Below are 22,291 nucleotides of genomic sequence, written 5' to 3'. Positions count from 1 at the left end.
GAATAAAGGAATCGAGAAAAAAGCAAGTGAGTGCAAAGGGTTAAAGGAATTTCAACACACAATGATAATTTTCCCCTATGGGAACACCTATGCTAAAGATGTAAAACAGTGTTCTTCAGAGTAGATATTTTCTTATATGACCCAGACGTGACTCTACAAATAAAAGTGTTTTGCCCATAGAGAGTTGGTTCAGAGAAATAAACTGTGTACTCCCCACACTAAACTCAAAGTGCAGCATCTATGGGCTGAGCAATTTATCTTATTTTCAAGATTCAAGCCTGACTTTAGAGCACATGAAAAGGTTGGGGTGAAATGTGTAAATACTGAAAGGGCACAGAATTACAGAATGGTCATTTTTAATTGAATGGAGGGAAAATGGGTACATTTTTCCTTTTTATTCTTTGCACTACCTCAATGCTCTGTCCCTGTTCAAAGGAGTAGAAAGGGAGCCAGAAGAAAAGATGGGTTTGACATAAGCAAGAGGTGTTTCCTTGACATCTACTTCCAGAGGAATCACCTCTAAAACTATATACTTCTCTTGGGTTCAACTCATAGATCCTGGTCCACATAGAAGATTTCTCAGTGGCCTTTTGAAGGTAACACAGCCTGAGGCGTTAAGTACTGTTGGAAAGCATGGCAAGCTCTTATTTTATCTGAATTAATTTTGGGTGTTGTTTACCCAATTATTCTCACAAGAACACCTTTCTACTTTTTCAGAATAATGGGCCACCTTGTGGGAATTGTCTTTGAAACACAAATTGGCTGTATAATATCCATTCCCCCACTAATATTTTATATCTATTAAATTATTTTCTGGAGTCAAGGACCCTGCTTTCCTGTTCAGTAGAAACTGTAGTTCTTAATGGAGGCTACAAACACACACATACAAAAGCACACATACAAACTAGTGATTATTTCTATAAAGATTACACTATTTATCAAGGATTTCCCAAATAGTCCAGGGCAGCTCACTGAGTTAGGCTCTGATTTGGAAAATTATTTTGTCATATTGGAGGAGCCAAGGATACACTACTTCTCAGCTGTGACATTTGTAGTCCACAGGAATGTTTTAAGCATATATTGTCTTAATACAACACATTTATTGCAATTAACACTGGGAAATTTTATTTTTATTCTGAAAATATTATTTATATTTACAGTGTCTAGATACCCATTTATTTTCTTCAAAACCTTTGAAAAAGGAAATAAATAGGTTTGAGGTTTGAAAAAATGTGTGAACTCTTCCCTCTTGTCCTCCTACTCCATTTTTTATCCTTCTGACAGAGCAGTTGTTCTAGGGAACAAATCGATTTTGTCACTCCACTGATTAAAACCAAACCGGTGGCGACCCATCACCCAGTAGAAAGGTGTCTAAGCACCAGCACAGTGCAAAAGGACCCTGAGACCTGCACCAGACCTTCTCTGCAGTTTCTGATGATCAACTACAGTAACTTGTCGTTTTCTATTGGTGCTATGCTTCTCTCCACCTCATTGCTGTAAACATGCTGAATATCTGTCTTACCGAGCTTCTGGCCTTTCTAGAGTTGGCTCAAGCACTGCTCCTAATATGAAGCCTTTTTGAAAACACCAAAATCTGCGCTACAATAGTCCTTTAGAACCCCAACACAGTGTGTGTGTGTGTGTGTGTGTGTGTGTGTGTGTGTGTGTGTGTTTGTTTGTTTTATACTGATTTGGAATTACTTATTGTTAGCTGTCTTTTCTATTCAGCTGTGATCAACCTGAGAGAGATATTAATGTATTTATCTCTATATTTTACAACTTGCACAGTTCAGTTTTTCTGGAAAACACACACACACACACACACACACACACACACACACACACACACACACACGAGACTCAGGAGAGCCGATGGTGTAATTTCAGTTAAAATCTAAAGGCCTGAAACCCAGAAATCAGTTGGTGTAAATTTGAAGGCAGAAGAATAATGTACTCAGAGACAATCAGGCAAAGGAAGCAAATTCTCCTTTACTCAGGCTTTTTGTTTCAATCAGGCCTTCACAGATTGGATAAGACCCACCCACATTAGAGAAGATAGTCTTTTTACTCAGTCTCCCAATTCAAATGTTAATCTCATCCAGAAACACCACCACAGACATACCTAAAGTAATGTTTACTCAAATATATCAAGGCGCCCTTTGCCACAGTCAAGTTGACTTATAAGATTAACCAGCCATTACAATTGTGTGCATGCATAAAAAGAAAGAAAGAAAGAAAGAAAGAAAGAGAAAGAAAGAAAGAAAGAAAGAAAGAAAGAAAGAAAGAAAGAAAGAAAGAAAGAAAGGAAGAAAGAAAGAAAGAAAACAAAAAAAGCCAAAATCCTTTTACTCTAAAATTGTGCTTCCAGTTCTGGTGAGAACTTTTGAAGAAAAAAATGTAAAAGGCAATTTTCAGATCTTGAGGCATTTACCTATATAAAAATAGATGGAAGTTGAGAATTTTTATCTCTAATAAAATGGAGCTCATGACTTTTGTGATTGTGACATCCTGTCAGTTATGAGACTATTAAAACAGAGAAATGATTCTGATAGCCTTCATCCACCACACCTGTCCCTAGAGCATTCTTACACTGGAGTTTCTAGAGCTCAAAGACTCTTAGCAGAGAAAATCCATAGAATAGTTTTGTGGGCAGAGGAGAAGAAGTATCTTTCTCCCTCAAAATTGCATTTGTTCTGATAAACAGGTACATCTCGGAATACAATTTTGGGCAATATGGCTATCCCCACTTGAAGGTAGGATTTTCCAGTTTTTCACTGGACTCTGACATTTTGAACTATCTGAACATTAAAGAGTAAAGGTGGATTTACATAGAGGTAGGGTGAGACAGAAAATGTTAATATGGGCCTACCTATATAGATATATACTATGCTTTGTAAAACTTCACTAGCAATGATTATGTTACTACTAATGACAATGAAAACCTATCTCTAATAATAAAAGTGTAATATGTAAATTGACCGAATGGCGAAGCGCAGAATGACCTTCCGGACAACCTTCCGGGTGAAGCCGGGCTGCGAGGGTCAAGGCAGCTGGGGCTGTGAGGGCTACCCTTGCACAAATTTCATGCATCGGGCCTTTAGTTCAATAATATATAGAAAGATATTGATGTAGGTAAATATAGTGCAACTAGAGGCCTGATGCATGAATTTGTGCATGGGTGGGGTCCAGCCAGCCTGCCCCTATGGGGGTCCATAAGGGGAGGGGTCGGCTGGGGGAAGGGGCTGCAGGCGGTTGGCTGGCCATCCTGCCCCTGATCAGGGTGTTGGGGGCCGATCGAGGGTGGGGCCAGCCAGGGGGAGGGGCCGTGGGAGGGCTTCAGGGCATGTCCAGCCCATCTTGCTCAGTCCTGATCAGCCAGACCCCAGCAGTAAGCTAAGCTACCAGTCAGAGTGTCTGCCCCCTGGTGGTCAGTGCACATCATAGCAAGCAGTTGAGCGGCCTTAGCATATCATTAGCATATTACACTTTGGTTGAATGGCTGACTGGACAACCCGACACTTAGCATAGTAGGCTTTTATTATATAGAATTACATGTACTATCTACTTTATTACTAATTTATGATTTGGATCATATTAATGACACTAAAGAAGAAACTGAGGGTTTAGAAAGCTCAGACAACCTACACCAGGAAAGAAATGCACTAAATGGGAAGGGCAAGATTCTAACCCAATCTGACCACAGATACAAGCCCTAAATTCCCCTTATGGCATTTCTCTTCAGCTCAGGGAGACAAGAAGTTGTTCATATGATTCCATTAAATCTGGGCACTAGAATATTATTTTAAATAGAAATAGCCATCTAGATAAGACATCATTATATGAAAATAACTTAGTGGTTTTTTTTTTAGTTGGTAAAAATGGCTAAATTTTGGACAGAATGATTGAACCATAATCCTCAAATTAGAACTAACATGGTTTAAATAATCTGTGCACATCACAGTATGAAGATCATATAGTGGGTTCTGTTATAATTGCAGTCTTTTTTCTCTGAAAAATTAACCCTTAATGAGTAAGGTGGAGTTTACATTTTATTTTAAGCTAGGCACTCTTCTCTTTAACCAGCATTGATCTTTTTTGCAATGTGGTCTAATCTAAGGATTTTTCACATCTTGCTCCAGTGACCTTATATTTTCAGTGTTTGTTTATAAACTTCTGCCAATTTATATGATCCTTATGTATAGTGTTATCAGATTTTCATGGTGGTCTTTCTTCCCTCATATATGTGCTCTGTTCCTGAATGGCCACATTTGTATAAAGATACAGCTGTCTCTGAACTGAGTCCTATGTGTCTGTATATCATATTCTCTTTGATGGTCACATTCCCCAAAATTTTAGGGTTAAAATCCCTTTTTACTTGGAGACTGAACTGAAATCAGATCCTTCTAGGACAATTTGTGTCAATAGTAGTTTAGGTGTAACTCAGCAAAATTGTGATACAACTTTGTTTCCAATTGAATGGGGCTAAATTTGTTTGGTACTTGACCGGTAGTTCAATGTTGTTCTGTTTACTTATGTTTGCTTTTGTTGTTTGTCTTTGGGTGTTGTATTATAAAATAATTTCTAAAACCAATGTCAAAAAGTCCCCCTCCCCCTATGTTGTCTTCTTGAAGTTTTATGGCTTTAGATCTTAAATTTAAGTCTTTAATCCATGTCAAGTCAATATGTGAGAGTAGTAAAAGATGGGGTGTGGAAACCCCTTTCCATGTCCTGCGTAGTTCAGGGTTCAGGTTCTGGTTTCGGGTTCTGGAGGAGGCTGCACACAAATGAAAGAGACTAGAAAAATATTAATTTGTGAAATGGGGGTCAGGCGGAAGCCCAAGAGAGGACTACACCCCGCTCCGGCCTTTGGGATCCACCATAGAGGCAGGCAATTCCAGTAATAGCCAATCAGCAAGGATTTACATAAGATTGAAAGGTGGAAGTTGCTTTAGCTACCATTGTCTCAACTAGACAGTGGGTGGTTGGCTCTGACCTTTCAGAGCTTCAAGGTTGACCAGCCTTCTGGGTTCCTTGTCCACACCTCTCTGCTAGTGAAGGCAATGGGCAGCTTCCAACAATGGGGTCTAGTTTTATTAGTTTGCTTTTCAATATCCATTTTTGCCAGGACCATTAATTGAAGAGATGATTCCTTCATTTTAGCTCCCTTTTCAAGTATCAGTTGACTACATATGCATGGATTTATTTCTGGGCTCTCAATTCTTTCCTATTGGTAAATGTGTTTTTATGCCAGTGCTATGCACTTTTGATTACTTTAAATTTATAATATAGTGTTAATTCAGGACATATGTTGCCTCCAACTTTTTTTTTTTTTCATGATTACTTTGGCTATACAAGTTCTTTTTGTAGTTTAATGTAAATTTTAGGTTTATTCTTTTCTGTTTCTGTAAAAACATGCCTTTGAAAATCTTGGTAGGGATTGCATTAAATCTATAGATTGCTTTTCATAATGTGAATATTTTTACAATATTTGTTCTTCCAATCCTGGAGCATAAGGAAGTTTCCCTTTGGGGTATGTTTCCTCCAATTTCTTTAATCAGTGGTATGGTCTCAGTGTATAGATCTTTCACCTACTTGCTTGAATTAATTTCTAAACATTTTGTGTTTGATACTATTGTACATTGGGCTTGTTTTCTTTATTGCTTTTTCAGATAATTTGTTGTTAATGTATAGAAATACATCTGATTATTGTATATTGATTATGTATCCTGAAACTTTACTAATTGTATTGATTAGTTCTAACAAGATTTTGGTTGAGCCTTTAGGATTTTATATATGTAAGATCATGTTATCTGCAGACAGAGACAATTTTACCTATTCCTTTTTTATTCTGATGCCTTTATTTATTTTTTAGTTAGAACTCTAAGTACTATTCTGTTGCATAAGAGTGATGAGAATGGTCACTCTTTTCTTGTTCCTGATCTTAGAGGAAAACTTTTCACTGTTGAGTATCACATTAGCTGTAGACTTGCTGTGTGACCTCCAATATGTTGAGGTATATTCCCTCAATAACCAATTTGTTGAGAATTTTATCACGAATACATTTTGTCAACTGTATTTTCTGCACCTATAAATACGATGTGATTTTTATTTTTCATTCTATTAATGTGATGTATCACATTTACTGATTTGCGTATGTTAAAAACATCCTTGCCTCCCAGGGATGAATCACACTTGATAGTATATGAGCCTTTTAATGTTCTAATAAGTTAGTTTTCTAATTTTTTAAAATATCTTTTGCATTTATATTTACCAGTGATATTAACTTTTAGTTTCTTTTCAGTGGTATAACATTTATCTAAGTTTTCATGACCATTTATTCTTTGTGCTGATATCTTCCAGGGTTAGAGATTCCCTTTGGCAGGGATAGTCCTTCATCAGTCAGCTCAGCTTGGGCTTCTGGATGGCTCAGCTGGTAGCATCATTGGCAGGTGGGACTTGCTATCAGGGTCTCTATTTGGGCAAGGCCACTGCTCGTGTTGTAGTCTCTGCATTTGAGTGGGCCTATTGGTTGAGTATCATGTTCACATAGGGCCTGTGGGTGGAATGGGGTAGAATTGCTCCCTGCTCTCTCTGGTCAGGTGGAGCCATTTACTGGACTCCGCAATAAACTCTGGTTGGGTGAGTTTGCTGGCTGTGTTCCCTGGCAGTGTGGTGCCCCTGGATGGGCTATCATTTTGGCAGGGCTACAGGCTTGGCTCCACAATCGTTCCTGGTTGGCTGGAATCTCAGTCTGTGACTGGAGGGGCCACTGGCTGGACTGTGTGTCCTGGCAGAGCACCAGGCAGGGCTTCCCATCTGAACAGGAACTCAAGCTGAGCTATGCAATCAGGTGGGGACACAGACTGTGCCCTGAACTAGAGTAAAGCTGCAGTCTGGGTTTCAAGTTCATGTAGGCCACTGACTGTACAGGCTGTTGGGCAAGGTCATTGGCTGGGCTTCTTGGTCAGGAGGGGCCTCCTGCTATAACCCTGCCCTTGGGTGAGGCAAGAGACTATGCTCTGCAGTTGGGCAGAATCACTGTTTGGGAATCCTCATAGGGTGGGGTCACATGCTATGCTCTGACATTGGACTTGGTCATTAGCTGGGCTTCCTGTCTGGGCAAGGCTTCAACTTGCACTCAGTAGTTGGCCAAGGTCATATGCTGGACAGGTTGTAAGTGTGCTCCTTGGCTGGGTGGTACCCTAGGATGTATTCTGAGGCTGTTCAGAATCATTGGTAAGGCTCCCTGGTTCTGTGGGCCCACAGCCTAGACCTCACAGTTGGACAGCACTGCTGGCTTGGTTCCCTGCCAAGTGTGGGATGGGCCCTGTGGCTATACTGAGCGGTTGAGTGGGGCCTCGGATGTGTTTTCCTGTCTGTGTGGAGACACAGAGCAGGCCCTGCAGCCGGTATGGTCTGTCGGCTGGGGACCCAAATCAGGCAGAACTGCCCAGCAGGTGCTCTGGATGGGCACATGGGGCCACTGGTAAAGATTTCTGCTCAGATGTGCTGTTGCAAGCATGGCTACCCGATGAGCTGCACAGCTGCCCTACCCCCTGGTTAGGCTTCTGGGTCTGGTGGGGCTGGGGGTCATAATTAACAGTAGGTGGGGTTTCAGATGTGTTTCCCTGCCCAGGGAGGCCATGGAACAAGATCCACCCCGAGCACCGCTCACTGGCTAGTCCTCTGTACCAGGCAGAACTTCCCATCGAACTCCTTCTCCAGATAATGTCACCAGCTTGGCTCTGCAGATGGCAGAGAGGCTGGCTGTGATCTCTGCTCACGTGCAGCTCAAGGGAGAAGGCAGTGTGCCAAGATTTGTGCACTGGTTGCTGTAAGCCCTGCCTACCGTCCATGTTTGTATCTGGTCTTCAGGGAGAAAGCCCAGTAGATTTCCTCAGTAATGTCTGCAAAGTGAGCCTCCCAATGCTGGGGTGCTGGATATTCACCTTGGGCTCCATTTTTTTCCCCACTGGAAAACCCATAAGCTCAAGGGCTCCCACTTGGTGAGGCATTCACTGGGGAAGTGTGATATGGTCAGAGGGTAGCTGCTTCTCTTAATTTTCCAACATGGTGCTTCTCAGTCTCTGGGGTGCCCAGGGGTGCCTCGGCCTCACCCTCAGATTCTAAAATCAGCACTATGGAGAGTTCCTAGTTGGTCTTGTTAGGACACCTGAAGTCAGAAAGGACCTATGTCATCATCTTAAGGACATTACTCTCTCCCTCTAATATTGATGGTAATAGAGGTCATAGGATTTAGATGCTGTCAGCTGATCCATCTATTATAAAGTTCCCCATCAACTTTTGCCTAATAGCTTCATTATGCAATAAGGATTACAGCCAGTTTATATTATAAAATCAGGAGTGAATAAAACAGTTTTCTAGCTTTAGCTTTTCTTTTACCTTACTAGCATTTTCTTTAAGAACTGTTCCTCATCAATTATTTAGTTTCCTTGAAATATAGTTTTATAGCAAATTAAAGGTACATGCTTGATTCCTTTCCCCTTTTTCTCAATTTTTAAAATGAGTTGTTAGCCATATTTATTAGTGCACAGTGAAAAATTTAAAAAATTTTATTATAAATTTATGTGTTTATATATATTTTATGTTTTGATAAACTGAAATCATTAAATTGTCCCATCTTACACCATACCCTTTCATGGTGACTCATTTTTATTTTATAGAATCTCATACCCTTGCTTTCTAACACAAAATTTCTCAGGCTTATATGTTTTCTATCTCAGACTTTGATTTAACCTTTTTTTTTCCAGGTAATCCTGGTTCCTCCTAGTGGGATATAGTATTTACATACCATAATCTGGGCAATAGAGATGCTTATCAATTTGGAGTTGTCAATCATTTCTAGCTATCTTTTTAGCGCAGAAATAGGAATACTATACACCTTTTTTTTTTAAGAAAGAAAATCATGAATGAATACTATAATTTCATTTCAAAGTTAACATACAGATTTTTTATTTATAATTCTTGATTTTATACCACTAAGCACAGCCTAACTATTTATTTAAATATGGTGAGATATTGACAGCTTTTTCTTTAGGATAAAAAAAAAACACAACATATTAATACAGTTCACCCTTTTTACCAGGTTCTGTATTAAGTAATCCGTTTGTTTTCAAATTGGTTTTTAGAGTATGTCCCACTCCACATCTGGTACCAATTTGCTTGAGAGGTAGCTAAATGAAAAACTAGATATGTGTGAGATGGAGATGTGGTTTAAGTCATTTACTGAGAGATGATGCATAATACACGGAAGATCCAGAGCCCTTCTAGAAAATCTCATATACTAATGAATCTCAGTTCCTCAATGAGGATTTCCAGTAAATCTTTTGTGTTTGGTTGACATTAGCCAAACCTAGGAAATATCCTTTAGCTTATTCTGAACTGGGGAAAGAAATCAATGAAGGATTAACATCCTGTGTCAAAACAACTTATTTATCCTTTTTCCATAAACCACTCATTGGGAAGAAACTAAATACTGACTATACCCAAGCTCTCATGGTAGGAAAAAAACACCTTTATTTGTAGTTATTAGAGGGGAAAAGAAACTACACCAGCCTCCTTTTAGCAAACGTTGGTCCCAGGATATAATACTGTCAAGTTCTATTATAACAAAAAAAAAAAAAAGGTGGGTATAGTATAAATTGCTCTTCTTATACCATGAGGTCATTCTTCAGACTTCATCGTCAAAATGGAAGAATCCTAGAGAGGGATATCATATAGACTCTGGGGCATTATTTAGAAAATATATATGTAGAATATAAGCGTAACTCTCCTGAGTAAGTCCATGAACTCCAGTTATCAATCTTTAACATTAGTAGACATAGTGTCTATTGGTCCATCTTACTCAATGTGTGTTTTTTTTCCCCTTGAAGAATGGGATATTCATTCTAAATAATTAACATAATATGATTTCAGTAATTTATTTTTACTCAACATATTTATAATACACAAATGAATATCAAATGTGATATACAGAAGAGAAAGAAATAGGTTCAAAACAAATGATACCTGAATTAAAATGTAAACCCAAGCTGGATATGCTACTCTGAAACCTAGAGGAATCTAGTTGACTTCAAAAAGACAATGGAGCCCTAGCTGGTCTGGCTCAGTGGATAGAGCATCGGCCTGTGGACTGAAGGGTCCTAGGTTCGATTCCCGTCAGGGGCATGTACCTTGGTTGTGGGCACATCTCCAGTGGGGGGTGTGCAGGAGGCAGCTGATCGATGTTTCTCTCTCATCGATGTTTCTAGCTCTCTATCCCTCTCCCTTCCTCTCTGTAAAAAAATCAATAAAATATATTAATAAAAAAGAAGACAATGGAAATCAGGGACTTTATGTATAGAGAAAGGGAATTATGTTAGATTAAGTAAAGATACATTATATCAGTTACACAAGTGCATCTCAGGAATACTCCTTTTCACATAAGTAATATGTTCTGACAATATGAAGCAAAACACTCTTTCAGTTGTGAAAGAGGCATTCAGGTTATTCCTGAAAACTCTGAGATTATTGTTACATTAATCCTAAGAAATAAAATTTAAATTAAAAAATATCTGCTGCAGCCATGATGAGGAAAGACTCTGAAACTACAGACCTAATTCACCTTATCCCATTTAGGTAATCTCTCTGATATATTCTCAAATAGCAATCTAACTTTAAAATATTTCCCAAAGACTCTCTTCCACTACCTCTAAATTATTATGTTGTTTCCCCAATTCAACACCCTCCTTTGGTTGGTGGAGGTGCAGATTCAATTTCTGTTATCCTAATGTTGTCATGATAGACTCAGTGCTCCCATTCTATACCGCCGCATTTCACCCCATCCATTAACCACTAACTAGGAGAATGAAAAAGGAAAGCAGAGGAACACATCCACACCCAGGCTGATTTCCTGTGTCACTGTGCCACATAACATGCTCACGAGTTCAGTTTCTACAACAGGTCTTGTGCTCACAATTTAATTGACGGACTTTCTGAAAAAAATTGCACAATAGTCTCGGTGCAAATAAAGTGACCTGGAAGAGACTTTGCAGCTAGAAAATGTACCTTCTTGCCAATTGCCAATCAGTGGCCCTGACCTAAGCTTTGCTACATTTTTCTGAGCTCTCAGTATGTGTACCCTTCCTATGGCACTAACCCTGAGAGCTGACTAGGTCCTTTAGTTTCTTGATTTCTTAGAGATATAATGTAAATTGTATTAACTACCATGAATCTCAGTAGATCTTTGATTGTAAAGGATACCCAAAATCTCCAGGCACTGAAAACTTAACAGTGAACATCTCAAATGTGTTTTGTTTTGTTTTTACCATTAATATTGTATGCCAGTGTTCCTTTCTTTCTTTCTTTCTTCCTTTCTTTCTTTCTTTCTTTCTTTTTTTTTTCACTATGTCATCTTAAAAAAAATTATCTTTCAGTTACAACTGACATATTATCTTATGTTAGTTTCAGGTGTATAATATAGTGAATAGACATGTAGGTATCTCATGAAGAGATCACCCGATTGAGTCTAGTACCCAGCTGACATTACATAGTTATTACAATGTTATTGACTATATTTCCTATGCTATATTTTACATCCCCACGAATATTTTAATAACTGACAGTTTGTACTTCTCAGTCCCTTTCAATGTTTTTCACCCATCCTCTTAAACTCTCCCCACTCTGGCAACCACCAGTTTTTTCTCAGTATCTATGAGTTTGTGTTTTGTTTGTTCATTTATTTGTTCTTTAGATTCCACATATAAGTGAATTCATGTGGTAGTTGTTTTTCCCTATCTGACTTATTTCACTTTGAATAATACCCTCTATGTCCATCCATATCACAAATGGTTAAAACTTCATTCTTTTTATGGCCAAGTAGTAGTCCATTGTATATATGTACCACATCTTCCTTCCTTCCTTCCTTTCTTCCTTCCTTCCTTCCCTTCCTTCCTTCCTTCCTTCCTTCCTTCCTTCCTTCCTTCCTTCCTTCCTTCCTTCCTTTTTTCTTTTTTTTTTCCCCCTGGTTGTTCCCAATGCTTTCGGCACAGAGTTATCCACAGGAAGAATAACCCTGTTTCCTAAGCTGGGGTTTAGTTTCAGCTCACCACTGGATTGCAACATCTTCTTTATTTAGCTGTCTATTGATGGACACTTAGGTTGCTTCCAAATCTTGTCTATAATAACACTGCAATGAACATAGGGATGTGTATATATTTTCAAAGTAGTGTTTGGATAAGTACTCAGAAGTGGAATCGCTGAGCCATGTAGCAGTTATATTTTTAACTTTTGAAGACTATATTTTTTGTTATTGTTTTTGCCATAAGACACATGCTAAGAATGAGCACTCTTTGTACTATAATTCTGTCAAAATTTGCTCTATTTATCTATAAAATTTAAAATTCTGGTTAATATAGATTGAAGAAGGTATAAAAGGGCCTCCTGTCCAACTGATTTATTTGAAAGAATGAGGTTGAGATAGAAAAGTCACTACTTTTAATAATCTAGAGCAGTGTAGTCAATAAAAATTTTGCCAGTGATAGAAATGTGTTACTGCTATGCTGTCCAATATGAAAGCCACTAGCCATAATAAACAATCAAAATATAGCTAATGTGACTATGGATCTGAAGTTTGACATTTATTTTAATAAATCTTAATAGCCACATATTGGATAGCACATATCTAGAGAATGAGGGGGAAAGAACCTGGAGAGTAGTTATCTAAAATGTTGTGGTGATTTGTGGAATTTTATTTATCAAGTGATATTTATACAAAATGATTTTGCCCAGGAAAGTGAGACTCTTTCAAAATTTAGCTACCATGGATTCCTATATATACAATGTTTTATTTCTATAAAAGAATAAATGCTATTGTCTGGCTTTTGAATTAATTATTAAAGATTATGGTTTTTTTTAGTTTTATCATTATAAAAGAACTAGAGTCCTGGTGCAGGAATTTCGTGCACCTGGGGGGGGGGTGTCCCTCAGCCTGGCCTGCCCCCTCTCACAGTCCAGGAGCCCTCAGGGGATGTCCTACTGACAGCTTAGGCCCATTCCCTGCTGGGAGAGGGCCTAAGCCGCAGTCTGGCCTCCCTCTGTGGAAGGCAACCAGCCAATCAGGGGAAGGCACCGCCCCCATCACTCCCCTGCTGCTGCCACTGCCGGCCGCGGTGGCAGCTTGCATACTTGGGCCCTTGTTTCTTTCGTGCACTGGTGGGTGGGGGGCGATCTGGGGCCAGGCCGGCTGGGGGAGGGGCTGGGGAAGGTTGAGGCACAGCAGGTCGCACCCAGTCCAGCCTCTGCAGAGCCATGGCACCAGGAATGGGCCCGCACCACTGTCTCTGTGGCTGCCTCTGTGGAGGGGCAGCACTGAGACTGGGACCACACAGCCCCCTCTCCTGCTGCCTCTGTGGAAGGGGCCACAGCTCTGGACCTGTGCTGGACTGGCACCGCCTCTCTCCCACGGTGCCACCTCTTGGCCCTCGCAGCTGCTGTGACTTTGTCCGGTAGGTTCAAGGACATCCAGTAGATGTCGGGTCTATCAGGTCTAATTATTATATTACCCTTTTATTCGTATAGATATGATGTGAACCTACTTCGAGGATTTTGTGTGAATTCTGATTTTTTCTTTTTTAATTTTATAAGGTACTTCTTTCCAGTACCCTCCCATTCCTTCAGCATATATTTTTCTTTTCTATGTTGTTCTGCATTAGCACCAATATAATTAGCATTTCTCTCAGGTTATAACCATTTTATAAATGTGTGAGGAGGATGTGCAAGAAAAACAACAGCTTTCATTGTTAATTTGCATTCACTGTATCAGAAATAGTGAAATAAGTTGCTGAATATTTTGCTGAAAATAATTATAAAATTTGATTACTCAAATGAAATCAGCTTTAGAAAGATGAAGTGACTCACTTTACCTCCTACAATAAAATCCATCAAAGACAGATGACATAATACATCTGCCAAGTTCTAATCTATTGTTCCTTTTCTACTATATCAAAATAAAATTCCAATTTTTAACTATATTTGACTTGCAAAAAAAAACACAGAAAAGCAGATTTCTGATTATTTTTAATTATTTTTATTATTTTTTCCCAGATATTCTTTGATGGATAAAGTCCTCCCCTTTCACCCCCAAGGTATTCTAGGTTCATAATTTTGGATACAGTTTTGCTGATTTGACATTCTTATGTAATAGTAGTTTCCAAGCACCTGTACACACACACACACACACACACACACACACACACACACACACACACACTTGAAGAGACTGTAGGTTACTTATCAATTCAGGAAATATGAGCAACTCTACTTAACCTGAAATCATACTAAATTTCTAGTTCCCCATTCCCTAGTCCACTCTGCCTTAGCAGAGTAGCTGGAAATACTGGTTAGCACACCCTGACCCAAAGGAGACTTATCTCTAGCCTCTTTTGTGATACCTTTTTCTGTTTTTAAGCCACAGCTAGATAATTCTCATTCTCCCATTTCCTGAGGTTATCATTTCTTTCTAAGAGCCATATTTCTCATGAGTCTGCAGATATACACATGTATTTTGGGCACTCTCATTACCCATATCAGTAACGGGATGCCAAGTAAGGCTGACTTGAATGTGGCTAATAAAAAAGCACTTTTCTTTTCCTTGGCCTCCCCTATTCTTTCTGATACTTGCTTGATACCCATTGCCACTATGTGGATCAGGCTCCTTATGGTCTGTGAGGGTTCACTATAAACCTGATCTTCTGAGTGACCCAATTTACCTACTTTCCTCTGCTGCTGCCGCCATTGCCATAGTCTGACTCTATCAGATCAAAGCAACAGAATAACTCATAGAAGTCCTGTAACGTTGATAGCATCTCCTATACATTTTGTGTTGATGTCACAGTAGCTAATACAAAGGGATACTAAGTGTGCTTCTGGGAATACATAGCTCTCAAAAGTTTGAGTCAGAAAACTGCCTTGAAGGTTCCTACTTGGTCAACTCCTTTTTATAGTCCTTCTGGGTGGCAGAAACAGGGATGAAGTGTATAACATGTGACTAAAACATTGTCATAGCATTCATGTTTCACCACCTCTCCTATGTAGTAGACAATAACTATGTAGTTATGATGGGATCACATTCTCTGCTCTGGTTGAAGAGCAGAAAACATAAAAACATAGACAGGTAGGAGTCTGACCTTAAAAATTGGTCTAGTGATAACACACACACAACCATCTTAAAATCGTCCATTACTTTTTTTGGTCCCACAACTTATAGGCAATGCACTAAAAATCTTGTTGGCACAGACTTTGAAATATTATTTAAATTGGTCAATTCAATATTCATCACTTCTATTGAACCACTTTAGTTCAAGTCACTATTATCTCTTCCCTGAATATTTAATAGCTTCTTACTGAGCTTCTTGTTTCACTCTTACCCTTTTCTCCAACCCTGAGATTATTTTTTTGTAAAGTAGCAAGAGTGATCAAAATATTGAATGACTTCTCATCCCTCTTAGAATAAGAGCCAAAGTTTATATCATGACCTGTAAGATCCTTGATGACTGACACTCAGATTAATCTCTGTTCTCATTTATTCTCTTTCTGATTCAGCATCATTGTGACAGAGGCTTTAGTCCATGCCATGGAGAATTCCAGAAACTAGGGTGACCCTTCAGAGTAACCCCAAATCGAAGCAAGCGTTGTGCAGTTTATAGCCACATGTTGTCCTGGCATTTATGCGGCATTCCCTGGTGGAGGGGGCATGAGACTGGGTTGAGTCTGGTCAAATCCAGGAAAGAGATGCAGTTGTGAAGCATAGACTGGCAATACTTCTCTCAGGTGGAGAAAAGGATGCTTCAATACTGAAGAGGAAGAATCTGGGAAGCATAATACAACAGGGACTAGAGTCTTCATCTGAGTTCATAAGTGTACTTGCTTTACATAGTAATAAGTTCACTTCATCTGAGAATAGCACCTGGTTTGTCTCCTTTGCTGGGCACACATGCAAGGAAGGTTAGTGAAATGGAGTCTGGCTGCCATCACTGTAGTTGATCTTGGGGCTATAACTGATACACGCCGTTTATCTCTTACTAATACCTATTGTGTATCCCCCTCAACCTCAGCAAGTATCTCTGGTGGTCTAGAAGGCTTGATTGGTATGGTTACATAGCCCCTCGTATTTGAAGGGTCTTAGGTGCTGGTCACAATGCCTTCCTAAGTCTATGGTTGTTGCATCTATCAATTTATTTTTTAAAATAGGCATAGAAGCCCTGGCTGTCTCACACGGTGGTTAGAGCATTAGCCCATGCACTGAAGGGTCATGGGTTCAATTCTCAGTCAAGGGTATGTAGCTGGGTTGCATGTAGGAGGCAACCAGTTGGTATGTGTCTCTCATATCAATGTTTCTCTTCCTCTCTCTCCCTCCCCATCCCTCCCTCCCTCATCTCCTTCTCCCTCCCTCCCTTACCTCCTCCCTCCCTCCTTTCCACTCTCTCTGAAAAGCAATGGAAAAAATATCCTCAGGTGAGGATTAACCAAAAAATAGGCATGGAAGAACCAAGTAAATTAGACTCATCATCAAACATATTTTCTCTACCACCTACCCTCTCCTGATGATCAGGCTCAATCACCCTCTGCTAGACAGTGACTCCTCTCCTTGCCCGCTGCCTCTTGGAGCCAATACTTAATATTTAATGGGAATCATTCTGTGTCCCTGGTGGAATGGTTCCCTTCTGAAAAACAAGAGTTCTGCATGTGTGGAGTCTACAGTTACATCGACCAGAAGAATAAATTTCCCAACTGGATCACGGAAAGGATGAGAAATGAATCACTCACATTTCCACAGTTTTGATTCAGATCTGTATGTTACCCAAAAAAGAAACAAAATTAGGTAATGGTTGTTCATTTTAGGCTGTATACTAACTCCTGGCCTAGAGGATGGGAATCCATTGTGAGATCGGGTACTCTAGCTGCAGATTAGAAAGGCCATCTCTTCGCTATATGAGACCAGAAGCTCCTGAGTGGTGTGCTATGTGACAGAGGCAGTGGATGGTATCATTGTTTGCCCACTGCCATAGCTCCTTTGCCTATACAGTAATTAGTCTGGACAAGGAGATGCCTCATCTTCATCCTTCTTCAAGGAAGGAACCTTTTCCAAGGGGCTAGTGTGTTGTCAGTAGGCAGCCTTAAACTACCAGTGCCTCAGTCACAGAAAGACTCATACCCAGGTGTGCACCCTGCAAGAGAGTGCACATTAAGTCACTCGTTGAGGCTGAAGAACAAAGGCCCAATCACTTCTGCTCAAAGTGGGAGTACCCTCTGAATCATTTTATCTCCAGAATTCTGCATACATGGTCTTCACAGTTTGCTTTCTCCCTCTACTTGTTTCTGCTTCCTTCTCTTTTGTCTACAGTTGTTGATCCTAAGGGTAATAAAGACCCAAACACTAAATTCTACCTTAGATTCTGCTACCAAACCTAAGACAGTTGGTGACAGGAGTAGCCACAAAATATATTACTTTTAGTCTTATCATGATTTTGGATTTACAGCATAGTTGTAAAGATAGTACAGGATTCTTCATACATTATTCACCCAATTTCCCCTAATGTAAGCATAATTATAGCACAATTATCAAAACTAAGAAATTAGCATTGATATAGTATTTTAACTATATACTTTACTCATATCCCCTACTTTTTAAATTAGCTTCTTTATTTTTTTCTAGTTCCAACTAAAACAGGATACCAAATGACATGTATCCTGTGGTATCTTACTAGTCTTCTTTAATGTTTGAGGCTTTTTAGTCTTTCCTTGTCTTTTTTTATGACCTTGATATATTTGAAGAGTGATAGAAAAGGACCAGTAATTCATTCTTTTAAAAAAATATATGTTTATTGATTTTTAGAGAGAGAGGAAGGGAGAGGGGGAGAGAGAAACATTGATGTGAGAGTGAAACATCGATCAGCTGCCTTCTACATGCTCCTTACTGGAAATCTATGGGTGGATTAGAAATCCGTGGTACATCTACACAATGGAATACTATGCTGCTGTAAAAAAAGAAGGAATTATTACCATGTGCAGCAGCATGGATGGATCTGGAGAGCATTATGCTAAGTGAAATAAGCCAGTCAGTGAAACATAAATACCACATGATCTCACTCATTTATGGAATATAAAGAACATTATAAACTGTTGAACAAAAATAGATAGAGGCAAAGAAGCATCAAACAGACTGTCAAACTACAGCGGGAAGGCAGGGGAGGGCTGGGGGGATAAGAGATCAACTGAAGGACTTGTATGCACGCATATAAGCACAATCAATAGACACAAGACACTGCGGGGGAGGTGAGGGCTAGTGCTTGGGGGTAGGGGAGGCCGGGGAGAGGTCAATGGGGGGAAAAAAGGAGATATATGTACTACTATTTGTAATACCTTAAACAATAAAAAGAAAAAAGAAAAAAGAAAAAGAAATCTATTGGAGATCAAGCCCACAACCTGGGCATGTGCCCTAACTGAGAATCAAGCTGGCAACCTTTTGGTGCATGGGACATCACCCAATTTGCTGAGCCATACCAGCCAGTGCATTACAGGAGCAGATATATAGTTGTGTGTGAGTTGTTTTTTGTTTGTTTGTATGTTTGTTTTATTCCCATAGGACCTGAGCCAGCATGAGTATTTGATGACTTTTGTTTGATCCACCAGCATAGGACCCAACATAACATTACATCGACATATAGGGGACCCATTCTACACCAAAGGAGGTTTGGGAATGGTCCTGTAACCATAGGATTTATTAGTCACTAGAGGCCTGGTATACAAATTCGTGCATGGGTAGGGTCCAGCTAGCCCGGCCTGATTGGGGCCGATCAGGCCGGGCCAGCTGAGGAGAGGTGATGCGGGAGATTGGCTGACCATCCCTGCCCCCAATCGGGGTGAGGGGGCTGATCAGGGGTGGGGCCAGCTGGGGGTAGGGGTCACGGGAGGTTGGTGGGCCAGCACCACCTACTGGTCGGACTCCCGGTTGAGGGGACAATTTTTTTATATTAGCCTTTTATTTATAGGATAGTACATGCTTCACTATGGATTAAGTTGAAGAGGCAGTTTGGAAATGATATATGAGGAGAATATGCCATCCTGTAGGAAGTAGTATATATCTCGAATCAAAGACATGTGTAATGGACTGAGCAGTCTCCCCCACCCCAATATGTCAACGAATACATAAGATTAGTAAATGGCACTTTATTTGTAAAACATGTCATTGCACATATAATTAAATATAGCATTATGCAATCAGGAGATCATCCTGGATTATTCAGGTGGGCCCTCAATGCAATCACGTATGTCCTTACAAGAGGTCTGCCGAGGGAGATTAGACTCACACACAGAGGAGAAGACAATGTGCAGGCAGAGCAGGGAGAGATTTGAAGATGCTGGAGTTGGAGATAAGGCTGATGCAACCACAAGCCAATGAATGCCTGCAGCCACCAGAATCGGGACAAGGCAGGAACAGGTCTCTAAAGCTTCCAGGGAGGGACAGCATAGCACTGCTTACACCTTGATTTCATTTCAGTGAAGGTAATTTCAGTCTTCAGGTGTTCGGAACTGTGAAATGACACAAATGTGCGTCATTTAAGCCTCGAAGATTTTGGTAACCTATTACAACAGCCATAGAAACTGCCATAAGTTGTATATACTGCTATGTCTCTAAATGGAAACTTACATGGTTCAGGAAGCACGGTTGAGAGCAGTAGCAGCCCATTTACTCTCACTGCAGTGATCTACTTGAGTAAACGAGTTTCCTGTCCTTGAAATCCTGCACTGTGCAGGATTAGAAGTCCAAAATGTGAAATATTGCCCGGTCAGTGTGTCTCACTGGTTGAGCATTGACCTATGAACCAGATGGTCATGGTTCGATTCCTGGTCAGAGCACATGTCTGGGCTTGCAGGCTCAGTCCCCAGTGGGGGGCGTGCAGGAAGCAGTTAACTGATCGATAATTCTCTCTCAACACTGAAGTGTCTATTTGTCTCTCCCTCTCCCTTCTTTTATGAAATCAATAAAAAAAATATGTTTTTAAATGAAATATTTCTGCTATGGAAAAAAATAAGAGTTTGATTCAATTATAAGATATGGTTATGGCCTAGACATAGCATTTGTGTCCTGGAACCATAAGGAAAAACACTGTCATCTTGGCAGGGGTAATTGATCCTGATCATCAGAAAATTAGAGGGCTGTCTATAATAATAAAAGTGTAATATGCTAATTAGAATGGAAATCCTTCTGGAAGAAGCTGCTGCGAGCAGGGCTGAGGCACAGGCAGCCTCAGTAGGGGCAGGGGCCGAGCCCTTTCCATGAATTTCATGCATCGGGCCTCTGGTGTTACATAACAGAGAAAGGGAGGGGTATGATCTGCACCAGGTGATCCACTCAGGTGCCTTTTGGTACTTCTTTGACCAATTGTGATGGTAAATAGGCTAGTGCACTAATCCAGTATGAGAGAGGTATGGTGACCAGAGGGCATGCCTCAGAAATATTTGTCTAGGCAGGCAGTGTGAATCTAAAATGGATAGGGGAGGAGGGAAAGAATGAGCTTCCGCTGAGATCCTGAGACCAGTTGATGCAGGAGTGGTAGTAGTTTTCCCCACTCTTATTCTTTAAGGATCTTCCCAGGGACCGAAGCCCAACTGGACCCTAGAATAACTACTACTTGAAAATAGATGAAGAAATGGGCCCAAGCAGAGCAAAGGGTAGACTGTACTGCATATGGTGACAGGCAATTCAGATATGCCTTTAGGAATGAATGGACTGCAGCTTTGGGAGGATTGTTGGCAAACATATTTTAGCTTTGGGGATTGCCTCAGAGGCAGAAAGCCATCTTGCTTGAAGGCATGTCTCTCCCTGGGCTGGCTCACATTGAAGGACATTGTGGTGTAATGGTCCAGCCATTTGCCCCTAACTTCTGATACCTCCCCGTGTCCACTCAGTTCAGGAGCTCCCGGGACACCAGCTGAGCTCTGGTACAGACACATTACAGCGTGGCTTCTCCTTCTGCCAAATACTGCTTTCTTCTCTTTCCTTCCACAAGTGCTGATCTGAAGAGCACCATGTACTAAAAAGTCTACATCCTACATCCCTCTCGGGACCTGCTTGAAAGAGAACTCAGGCGAAAGCATGTTAGCACTGCCTTTGAGAGTTATGGCTGAGGTGTTAAATCCTGGATCTCAGGAGAGTTCAACCAAATCAATAAATCTCCCTTATATATCCCCTGTTCTCTCTCTGCTTCTCACCTCTGATGCCGAAAGTATAAGGTCCAGGAGGATGGGGCCAATGTTTCCTGCCACATAGTACCTTGCCTATAGTAGATTCTCATTAAATAGTAAATCAGTTATGCACAAGTCACTTGAGTCAATCTCTGGAAATGTGGATTTCAGGAATGCATGTGGCATTTTAAGATGTTTCATGAGAAAAAGAACTCTAGTAAGCCATCGTAGACTGCTTATTGAAATGACTGGAGGTTGGTTCACTATTTTGTTTTTCTCTCTGTCTTATGGCTGTAGCTGAGATTGTGTTGTACATGTACACAAGAAAGGTCATAAGTGGGAGGAGGCTGTTCAGACTGAGGTCATGTTATTTCAGAATTAGATGTGGTTCACAAGACGAAAAGCTGCTTCGTTGGACACTCAGGCACCAGTCTAACTAGTTCTGACATTTTAAGCAGAATGTTTCCCTAATCCACATACTTCCCAGTCTTCCTAACACAATAACCTCTGTGGGTTGAAACAAAATTGTTTTTGCTTCTTTTACGCTGTTAGTGTGTTGTTGTTGTTTTGTTTGATTTATAAGAATGTAAGGAGGCAGTATTAAACTTTCCTTCTGCCAAAAAATAGTGTAACAACAGATACTACCTACAGAGGACAACACATAATGAGAACTGAACCAGAGTAATGAATATCTGATGAATTTTTATTCTGAAAGAATAAAAGCAGTTTTATGAACAGTCCAACTATTCTCTTTTGAATTTTAAAAGTATTTATATTTCCAATGATTCATAATTAGTCAAATGTGTTTATTTTGAGGAAAAGAATATCATTGAACAGCTGTCTTGTTTAAAAGGAAATGGATGCTTGTTTATAATGTTGCCATCCTAATCCATGCGTTCTGTAACTGTTAAAAAACAAGTTAGCAGCAAAGTGACAAGAGCATTTTAGGTGGGTACTGACATTCACCTTGCTAGGAACTTTCAAAGCCCAAATCTACATAAATTTTCAACTCTGACAACCATGACAGAGACCGGTAAGTCTGGGC

This window comes from Cnephaeus nilssonii (genome assembly GCF_951640355.1).
Source record: "Cnephaeus nilssonii genome assembly, chromosome: 13".
Taxonomy (NCBI): Eukaryota; Metazoa; Chordata; class Mammalia; order Chiroptera; family Vespertilionidae; genus Cnephaeus; species Cnephaeus nilssonii.
Note: the sequence above shows the minus strand (reverse complement) of the source record.